Source organism: Mastomys coucha, unplaced genomic scaffold, assembly GCF_008632895.1.
Source record: "Mastomys coucha isolate ucsf_1 unplaced genomic scaffold, UCSF_Mcou_1 pScaffold12, whole genome shotgun sequence".
In the NCBI taxonomy this organism is placed as follows: Eukaryota; Metazoa; Chordata; class Mammalia; order Rodentia; family Muridae; genus Mastomys; species Mastomys coucha.
Genome location: NW_022196894.1, coordinates 30,327,393 through 30,336,720, shown reverse-complemented (window position 1 = coordinate 30,336,720; position 9,328 = coordinate 30,327,393). Strand labels below are relative to the sequence as shown.

The following is a 9,328-nucleotide window of genomic DNA, read 5'->3' as shown; positions in this document are numbered from 1 at the left end:
ACACACACACACACACACACACGCACCACAGGAACTATGTATTCTCTACTATGATTAGCATTTCAGTACATTCTCTTTCTCGAACTCTAAGAGCTCAGTAATGAAAACAGTCCACCCCAGGTCCAAAACAGGCATAGACCAGTGGAACAGAGTGAGAAGCTAAGAAATAAACTGATTCTCCAGAGATGCTAAGAACAGTGTGCAAAAGAAAGTCTCTTCCACACATGACGTGCTGAGAGCTCTGGATTGCCACAGGCAGGAAAATGAAGTTACCCTCTCTCTTCACACCACGTACCTCATCTCACGGTGGATTAAAGGCTGAAACCCTAGACCTGAAGCCACAAAACTACTAGACGAAAACACGAAGAGATTTCTATGACATCAGTCTGGGCCATGTATTTCTTCCTTGGCCATGACCCCAGGAACAAAGTGAACAAAAGCGAAAGTGAACAAGAGAGATTGTCCAGTCAACCTAAAAACCCCCGCACAGCAAAACAAATAACACAGGCAAGGGAGAACAAATAGCTGCAGCTTGTACACCTGACACGGGCTTCTATGCAAAACCTCTACAGCAGTCAAATGACTTAATCATAAAAACAAATACCCTGATTTAAAAATAGACAGAGAACCTGAGTAAGCATTCTCAGAGGTATGAATACAAACAGCCAATGGGCGTTCAGAAATTGACTCAACACCACTAATGGCCGGAGAATAAACATTAAAGCCACAGAGAACTAAGGCCTCATATTCATTAGAACAGCTATTATCAACAAGAAGAAAGGTAAGCGTTGGTGAGAATGTGGCGAAGAGGATCCCTTGCCCATGCTCAGTGGGGATGAGAATTAGCACAGCCCTCATGGAGAACGATGCAGAGATTCCTCAAGAAACTAAAATCGCCAACAACCACCTGATTCAGCAGTCTCACTGCCGGTGAGCATTTGTTCAAAGGACATCAGACTAGTGTGTTGAAGAGGCATCTAGGCTCACCACTCACCACAGCCAAGAGATGGCAGTGACCTCATGTCCTTTAACAATGGACAACTGAATAAGCATACAGGGGATGGATACAGAAGGTGTGGTACATACGAACAGAACATCCTAATCAGCCATACAAACATGGTGATGGCCTGTCGTCTGCCAAAACATGGATGAACCTGGAGGATGCTGCGTTAAGTGATAAAAGTCACCCACAGAAAAGCAAACTCACGCTTACGTAGGCTCTAAAATCATCAAATGTATACAAGCTGTCGTAGTCAAATGGTGGGTGCTAAAGGCTTGGCTTGAGCAGGTTAAGGAGGCGTTGACCAAAGGCCATGAAGTCTCAGTAAATTGGAGAAATAATTTCGAGAGAGTTGTATATATATTATAGTGACCAAAGTTAGTAGCAGTGTGATATATGTTTGGAAAATGCTAAGACGATACCACTTAAGTCGTCTCTCTACAAAGAATTATAAAACATGAAGTAATATGCATCTTGATGTAGCCATTCCGTGGTACCCCCATCCAATAAAACATTAAGTAGTATTGTGTAAGTCTAAGCAATTTTTATCAGTAACAGAATATTGCTGGATATAGTGGAACCCAACTTTAATCTCACCATTTGAGAGGCAGAGGCAGGCAAATCTCTGTGAGCTCCAGGAGAGCCAGGGATACAGTGAGATACGGCCTCAAAAAATAAAAATTAAATGAAATTATACTACTCCTAGGTACGTCTCCAAAGAATTCTACATCTTACCGCAGACACCTGCCCATTCATATTAACTGACGTTTCATTCATAACAATTAGAAAATGGAAACAGCCCAGATGCCCATCAGTGGGTGGGTAGATAATAAAGAAAGTTATATGAAACACATACATATATACAATGAACTTTGATTCAGCTGTAAGGAAACGTGAAATTTGTATGATAATGACTAGAACTGGAATTATTTGTTGAGTAAGGAAACCCCATGCTGAGACTGACAAAGGCTGCATCTTCTCTCTCATAGGTGGACTCTAGCTTCAAATTTTGAGATTTGTGTGTTTATGCTGGAGTAGAAGTCAAAGACCTAGAAAGGTGTGATGAGGTGGGGGTGGGGCTACTAAGAGGGGACAGTACTTGAAGACATGTCATGTGAAAATAAAAGTAGAGAACACTGGGGACAGAAAAGTTAAAGTGGGGATAGGAGCGGGCATGAGGGAGAAGAAGGAATCAGGAAAGGGTTAACCAGAATTACAGTGACAGATATGATTTCCTTCCTGTGGAGCTGGCCTCGACTCCCACCTGAAAGCTATGTTACCCCATAACAGGCACCCCACTAGCTATGTTACCCCATAACAGGCACCCCACCATTGTACCGGGAGGCTCATCTTCCAGGCAGGTTGGCATGTGGCTTGCCGGCTCTGCTTCCCCTAGCGCCCTGAAAGGTAGCCAGGACAGAATTTTCCCGATCAGTTCCAGCTTCCTTCCTTTCTCTCCTGTGACTGATTATCTCTTCTTGCTGGAAATCCTGCAGTGGATGTTGCTAGCCTGTTGTGCGGATGATAAAATCAAACAGGAAGGGTAGCCAGCGCTTCTTTTGCTCAAGCCGTGCCTCTGCCCAGAGACAGGATTAGAAACAGAAGCAAAGGCTGTGGGAGCTAGAACAGCAGCGTCTCTTCCCACCAGTCTGGCTCAGCGAAGGCAAAGGAAAGCAAGCAAGTCCTAATAATGGCAGTAAGTGTTAGAAAGAACGAGTCCGTGTTTTAGGGTCTCAAGACAGGGATGCTTACTGAGTGGTGGGTGGTGTGAGAACAGGGATCTAGGCTGGGCATGGCCAGGAGGAGCTAGCCAGGCAGAGGTTGGAGATGGGTGCTGTAAGCATGTTATCATGTACTAAGGTCTGGAGATGTTAGACTTCTATCTATGTAAGGATCTGAAAAATAACGCAGGGGGATCAAGGCAGAGGAAGTCATGTAGCAGGGGCAGAATCAAGACTTTAAAACCTACTTCTACCTAACTCCTAAGCCAGTCTTTCCCTAAGAGGAGTATGGAGAGCTGCAGAGCTGGCTGACTCTGCAGCTAAGTGCTCGCCATTCGACCCCCGAACCCACCTTAGAAAAAGCCAGGCCTGGTAATCCTAGTGCTGAAGAGGCAGCAACTGGAGGAGCCCTGGGCTCGCTGGACACTTAGCCTAGCCTAATTGGTGAGTTCCAGGCTAGTGAACACAAAGGGCTGGAGAGGCCGCTCAGGATTTTACTTACTGTCCTTCCAGAGGACCTAGGTTCGGGTCCCACCACCCACCCACATTGGTGGCTCACAACCAAATGTAACTCCAGGACCAGAAGATCCAACGCCACACACGTATATACCTTCAGAAAGAAATACATAAAACAAAATACTTTTTTAAAAAGTAGGCAGCTCCTGAGGAGGGACACCCAAGGTTTACCCCTGACTTCCACACACACATTTGTACATGCACACGTGCACACACATGCACACACATACAAGGAGGAATATGGCTTACAAATCCTCTTGTCAGGTATATGGAGGGTAGAGGAAGGGTGTTCTAGGCATGGGAACAGAGTGAGGAAAGTGTGCGACAATGGTTATGATAAAAGATATGTGTGTGGGGGGGGATGCCTTTGGCGGCCCATGCCAAGATGTGCCCCTTGGAAAAGCACATCTGGGAGAGGGAGAGGGAGAGAGATCTGGAGTGGTTGAGGGCTCTTTTATCCACAGCACACACCTGGCACTCCAGCAGGGCAGCGGCAGGTGATAACTTAAGCAGCTAGGTCCCAGTGGAATGGCCTGTATATTAACAACACCAAGATGTTGGCAAAGCAAATGGGCCAAGCCACACAGGTTTAGCGCCCCGTTCCAAGTCATTTTGTCAGTGCTTTGCTTCAGAGCCTCACTGAATTCCACATAACCGCTCTGAGGAAGAAGGAGTTACAGGGGTTGGTCCCTCTAGGCTCCTGAACACCCGTTGGGGTCCAGTGAGGTAAACCAGTTACCCTCTGCCTCTGTGAGATCAGAATGAGGCCTGGTAAGGAGTAGAGTCGGCCTAGGACCCGGGTGGGCCTTGTGCTGCAGAGCTCCTGAGACGGAGAGGCAGACTGGCTTTTGATCTTAGGAGTTCTGTATGTGGGTGCTGCTTTGATTGAGGGGTCAGAGAGGTCTCCATAGTCAAAAAGTCTTCCCGCTGTGTGACCGGGACCGGGGGTGGGGGGTGGGGGGTGGGGGGTGCAGAGGGAGCAGCTGCTTCCCACTCCAGGTTTACTGGCCTGGCCAGTCTCTTCCTGCTCAGCTGTCAGGCTTTGAGGCACATTGGGTGGGTCTAATCCCGGAGGGCGCCGGCGCAGTGGGCATTTGGGGCTGGGACTGAGACAACCCAGGTGCCAAAAGGAACAAGGAAGTAAGGCGATGTCTCAAGTTAAGTTTCCACCTAGGTTGCTCTGAGAAGTGGGTGGGAAACGAACCGTGATGGCTTTATGGGAAGCTAGGGAGCTGGCCGAGGAGTGATGAGCTTGTCCGGCTCCTGTCTACTGGGAGGATCACGGAGCCCGTGTGCTCTGATCTCCTGGCTACACGGAAGAAATGGGACGTGAGGAGGGATAGCCTGCGGAAGGGTCCCTGTGGCTCCCCACAACCAGGAAGGGCCAAAGGAACAAAACTAGGACAATGACTGAAGGGACATCCGTATGGAAAAAAAATTAGGCAAATGGATCTTATGAGAGAGTTCAATGTGGGAGCCTCCCCCAAGGACCGCCTCTGTTCATTCCCCACCCACACACCTAAGGTCATCCTACTGCAGAGCTGAGGTCTACCCAGCCCTCTCAGGCTAGGACCTGCCTCTCCTCCAGCCTACGGAGCACCTATCAGATGGCTTTACCCCACCACCAGCTGCTCACCCACCAGGTCCTGCCACCCTCCTGTCGGGTGCCTGCTCCACCTGCCTGTGTGACTGCTGGCCTCTGATCAGCTCTCTCCCTTCTGGGTCATGCCTTTCTCTGATCTTTCCTTCTTCCTGTGCCTCTGGCTTTTCACTATAAATTCTATAGACTCCAAAAGGGCTCTGTGGGAGATAGGGACTTCCAGGTGGGGTCTACTCCCTGCCCAGGAGCAGAGTCGGGTCTTGTCTCTCTGGGTCAATAATTTCTGCTAGTAAGGTCCACTCTAGGCCAGCTTGTTAACTCTATATGTAACGTAGAACTCCTAAAGGGACAAAAGCTTGTTGCTTCTTCTCCCTGTGGGGCTCTCTGAATCTTCGTTGGAGCCCCTCCTGAGAAGGTTGGGACCCCCGAGAGTGGTAAGGACTCCCCTTTACAACTTCTAGGTATCTAAAGATAAGTTAGGTAGTTTAACAAGCCATGGGAAAATTTCCCAGAGCAGAACGCTCTTACATGAGCTACTCTCCCCGAAGAATTCCACAGCTAGGTAAACCTTCAGGGTGCTACTGCTTAGCTCTACCTGGGAATCCTCAGCATGTGTTCTCCAGCTACCAATGAGGGAGTAAAGGAAAGGCTAGAGAAATCCTGCAGAAGTGCTGGCCTCCTTAGCTCTGTGCAAGGGAAAGGCTGGACGGCTAGCCCTGGCCCCAGATCTCTGAGGAGTGCAGACTGGGATCCCCAGGTCCACTGCTTCCTCCCACTGGCCCATCCTCTTGGTTCCAATTCCATCTTCCATGGCCACCACCAAAGGCAAACTTTCTTCATGCTTGCTATCAGCATCATCTGAGCTGGGACAGGTCTGCCGCACCCTGATGTCAGCCACAAGCCTGCCTGTGCTTCCGGCAGCTTCAGCACCAGCACCAGAGCAGGGAGGACGCTCTTGAAACAGGCTGAAGGAGTTACAGAAATAAACCTAAGCTACAGGAGCCCCGAGCTCATGAAAGAGAAGGTGCCTTTAAGGGATTTAGATGTGCAGGTGTGAACTGCAGCCAAGTTTTGGGGTGAGGTATTCAGAAAGCCAGCTTTGTCCAGCTATGCAGCAAATGGAATCTAGAATGTCAAGGCAATTGGGAAGTGGGGGAGGGAGGGCTTACAAGGGGTGATGAGGCTGATCTGACAGGTAAAAACAAACCAACTGTTACATGTCAATTTTACATGAAGCAACAAAGTATACTGTTTCAGTACTTGTCCTTACAGTCTCAAACATGTGGATACTGGGATTGTTCAGTGAGGTTCAGAGCAACACAAGCCTTCCTTATTGTTTTCAGTAAGCCTTCTCAGCAACAGGAAGGGGAACCTTGTCTGGCTGTAAGGACAAATGGGTAGAAGGAGCCAGGAGCAGGTGACAATGTTACTCTGTGACAGGCAGCTGCTTGCTGGGCAGTGTGGCCATGGCCGGGAGCCTGTAGTCAAAGTCCTACCATGGCTGAGTGCCCTGTGGAGAGGGGCATGGAGACTGAGGTCCAGAAGACAGAGGGCAGGTCTCATATTTAGCTTGATATAGGGGCTTCAGACAGAGCAGAAGGACCTAGGTAGCATGGAACCTAAGAAGCTCAGAGGCAGAATGCTGACCTTGCGATGACACAAGAGCCCTGCCCCGACCACCAGAGCGTCAGCATCTGTTGTGTTGAGGAAATGGGACCTAATCGGTCTTTTCTCTAGACCCCCAGGAAACAATGACACCAAGTGACGTTTGTGTCACGTCTGTCTCTGTACCCATGCATACATGGGTCTGCCCGCCACCACCTCCTCAGAGGTTGCTTTTCCTCAGAGGTACCTTGTTGTTACCTTTGTAGCTAGCATAAGGGGACATCTTTATGTCACCAGTGGTGCATGCCTTTAATCCCAGTGCTTGGGAAGCAGAAGCAGTTGGCTCTGGGAGTCTGAGGACAGCCTGGTTTACAGAACTAGTTCCAGAATAGCCAGGGCAACACAGAAAAACTCTAACTCAAAAAAAAAAAAAAAAGAAGAAGTTATTATTCAGGGTCCTCATTATTAAAATGGCAAAACTGAGGTCGGGTTTTACTGTCTCTGTGTCTGGCTTCCCATACAGAAAACATAGTATATGATGGTCATGAATATTAACTGAAAGGCCGGTGGCCGCAGTGTCCTCTACAGCTGGGTGTTCTGTAAGATCAGCAGGGTTCATTATTTATTATTAGTGTGTGAGAGTGTGTGTGAGTGTGTGTGTGTGTGTGTGTGTCCTTTCTCAGGGCATCCTCTGCATGCTGGAGTTATAGGAATGTTACCACCATGCTCATCTGTGTGTGTGTGTGTGTGTGTGTGTGTGTGTGTGTGTGTGTGTCAGATTTTCAGGGAAAGTGTTTTACCCACAGAGCCATCTCTGGCCCAGGATCTGCCTTTGTTTGTTTTCTTTCATTTGAGAATCAGCCAGGCTTTCCCAGCATCCCCAGCCTGAGTAATCCAGGATGCAGGAAGGTTTCTTCAACTGGTCTTCAAAACTTACAGAAATTAGCCAAGCAAAGAGTGGGGCACGCTCTCTGGCAAAGGGCACTGCTTAGCAAATACCCCAGTCTCCTGTCTCCCCACTCTTTAGAGGAGAGGTAGGGGCATCCAGGTAGCCCAGAGAGGTGAGCTGTTGGTCACAACCAGTTACCCACTCTGGAAGCTTTCTGGGTCCAGCCTTCTCGCTCCACTATGCTGGATTCCCGTCTAGAGGGCAACGAGGAGAGAAGTTCGGTCTGTCAGCATGATCAGGTACTGGAGGTTGGCAGGTCTGGAATAGGTGGAGGAGGAATCCAGCGGCAGGAGGCAGGATGGACAGCAAGGGAAGGCTAGCCCATGACTCCCTTCCTGTCTTAGACTGGTTTCCGTTACTATAGAAAAATGCCTGAGACCCAGCAATTTACAAAGAACAGAAAGCTACTTGGCTCACAGCTCTAGAGACCGGGAAGCTCCAGGCCTCAGTGTCCAGCATCTGCTTGACATCTGGAAGTCTGTCTTTCTGTGCAACATGTCAATATGTGAACTTTGCAGGGAACACACTTGAAGTAACACTTTCTCTCTTCCCCAGAGATGCTCACCTCATATCAGAGAGAAGGAGGATGCAGGACTGTGGTGGAGGAACCAGAGGGAAACTGCACATATACAATACTCTGCACTCACTGCCAAGATAGGTCTAAATTACCTGAAAAATCAGTCTCTCTCTCTCTCTCTCTCTCTCTTTCTCTCTCTTTTTCTTTCTCTCTCTTTCTCTCTCTCTCTTTTTCTTTCTCTCTCTCTCGCTCTCTTTCTCTCTCTCCCTTTCTCTCTCTCTCCCTCTCTCCCTCCCTCTTCTCTTTAAAAAAATAAATGAAATATACAAATATTATAGAAAATCTGACAAACCCACTCTTTCTACAAATAACTTCAATATATTTCTGTTTACAATTTTACTGTTCTCGTGTATCTTATTAACTTGTTCTATTGATGAGCTAGGTACGGTTTATATTCTGTTGTTTTCTTTACTGTATTAAACATCTTCAATATCACATGCCTTTAAAATTAAAGACTTTTATTTGTGTGTGTGCAGGCGCACACACCATATGCATGTGAGGCCCACAGAAGCCAACTGAGGGCATCCGACCCCCTGGAGCTGGAGTTGCAGGTAGTTATGAGCTACAATAGCCTGGCCAAACCTTGTTTGACCTCAGAAGCTAAGCAGGGTCAAGCCTGGCAATATTTGAGTGAGAGGATAAGTTCACCATCCTAAACAAACAATGAACGAGCAAACAAAGCGAAGAAAAAAATCTACGTGCTATACCTGTTTAACTCTCCTTTCTTCACATCTTTCCTGCAATCACAATACCCTTTTGCCACCACAAGAAATTTGCTTTCTTTTTATATGTTTTATAAAACATTAGTCTTGGGCTGGTGAGATGGCTCAGTGGGTAAGAGCACTGATTGCTCTTTCAAAGGTCCTGAGTTCGGATCCCAGCAACCACTTGGTGGCTCACAACCACCCATAATGAGATCTGACACCCTCTTCTGGTGCATCTGAAGACAGCTACGGTATATTACGCTGGAGTGAGCGGGGCCATCCTGAGTTCAATTCCCAGCAGCCACATGATGGCTCACAGCCATCTGTACAGCTACAGTGTACTCATACACATAAAATAAATAAATAAATCTTTAAAAAAATTAGTCTTTGCCAGATTAAAAAAAAAAAAACCTTGGCTAGGCATGATAGCATTTGCCATCAATACCAACACTGTGGGCGAGGGTGGAGGGCAGGGGAAGAGACTGAAGAATCAAGGTCACCTTCAGCTACATACCTTATTGGAGGCCAGCTGCACTGTAATGAACCCTTTCTCAAAACCACCACAACAACCAGGAAAGCAGTGGGGTACAGTGGTGGTGCACGCCTTTAATCCCAGCACTTGGGAAGCAGAGGCAGGCAGATTTCTGAGTTCGAGG

The 9,328-nt window shown here is 47.8% G+C and overlaps 1 long non-coding RNA gene across 1 annotated transcript in view; it reads right to left on the bottom strand.

Moving 5' to 3' along the window:
* LOC116086387 overlaps window positions 1-2,579 on the bottom strand; it is a 10,363-nt gene extending 7,784 nt beyond the window's left edge. Inside the window, exon 1 of the long non-coding RNA XR_004116903.1 lies at window positions 2,339-2,579. This is a non-coding gene — a long non-coding RNA (uncharacterized LOC116086387). The remainder of the gene's footprint in view (window positions 1-2,338) is intronic.
* Window positions 2,580-9,328: the final 6,749 nt, after the last annotated feature.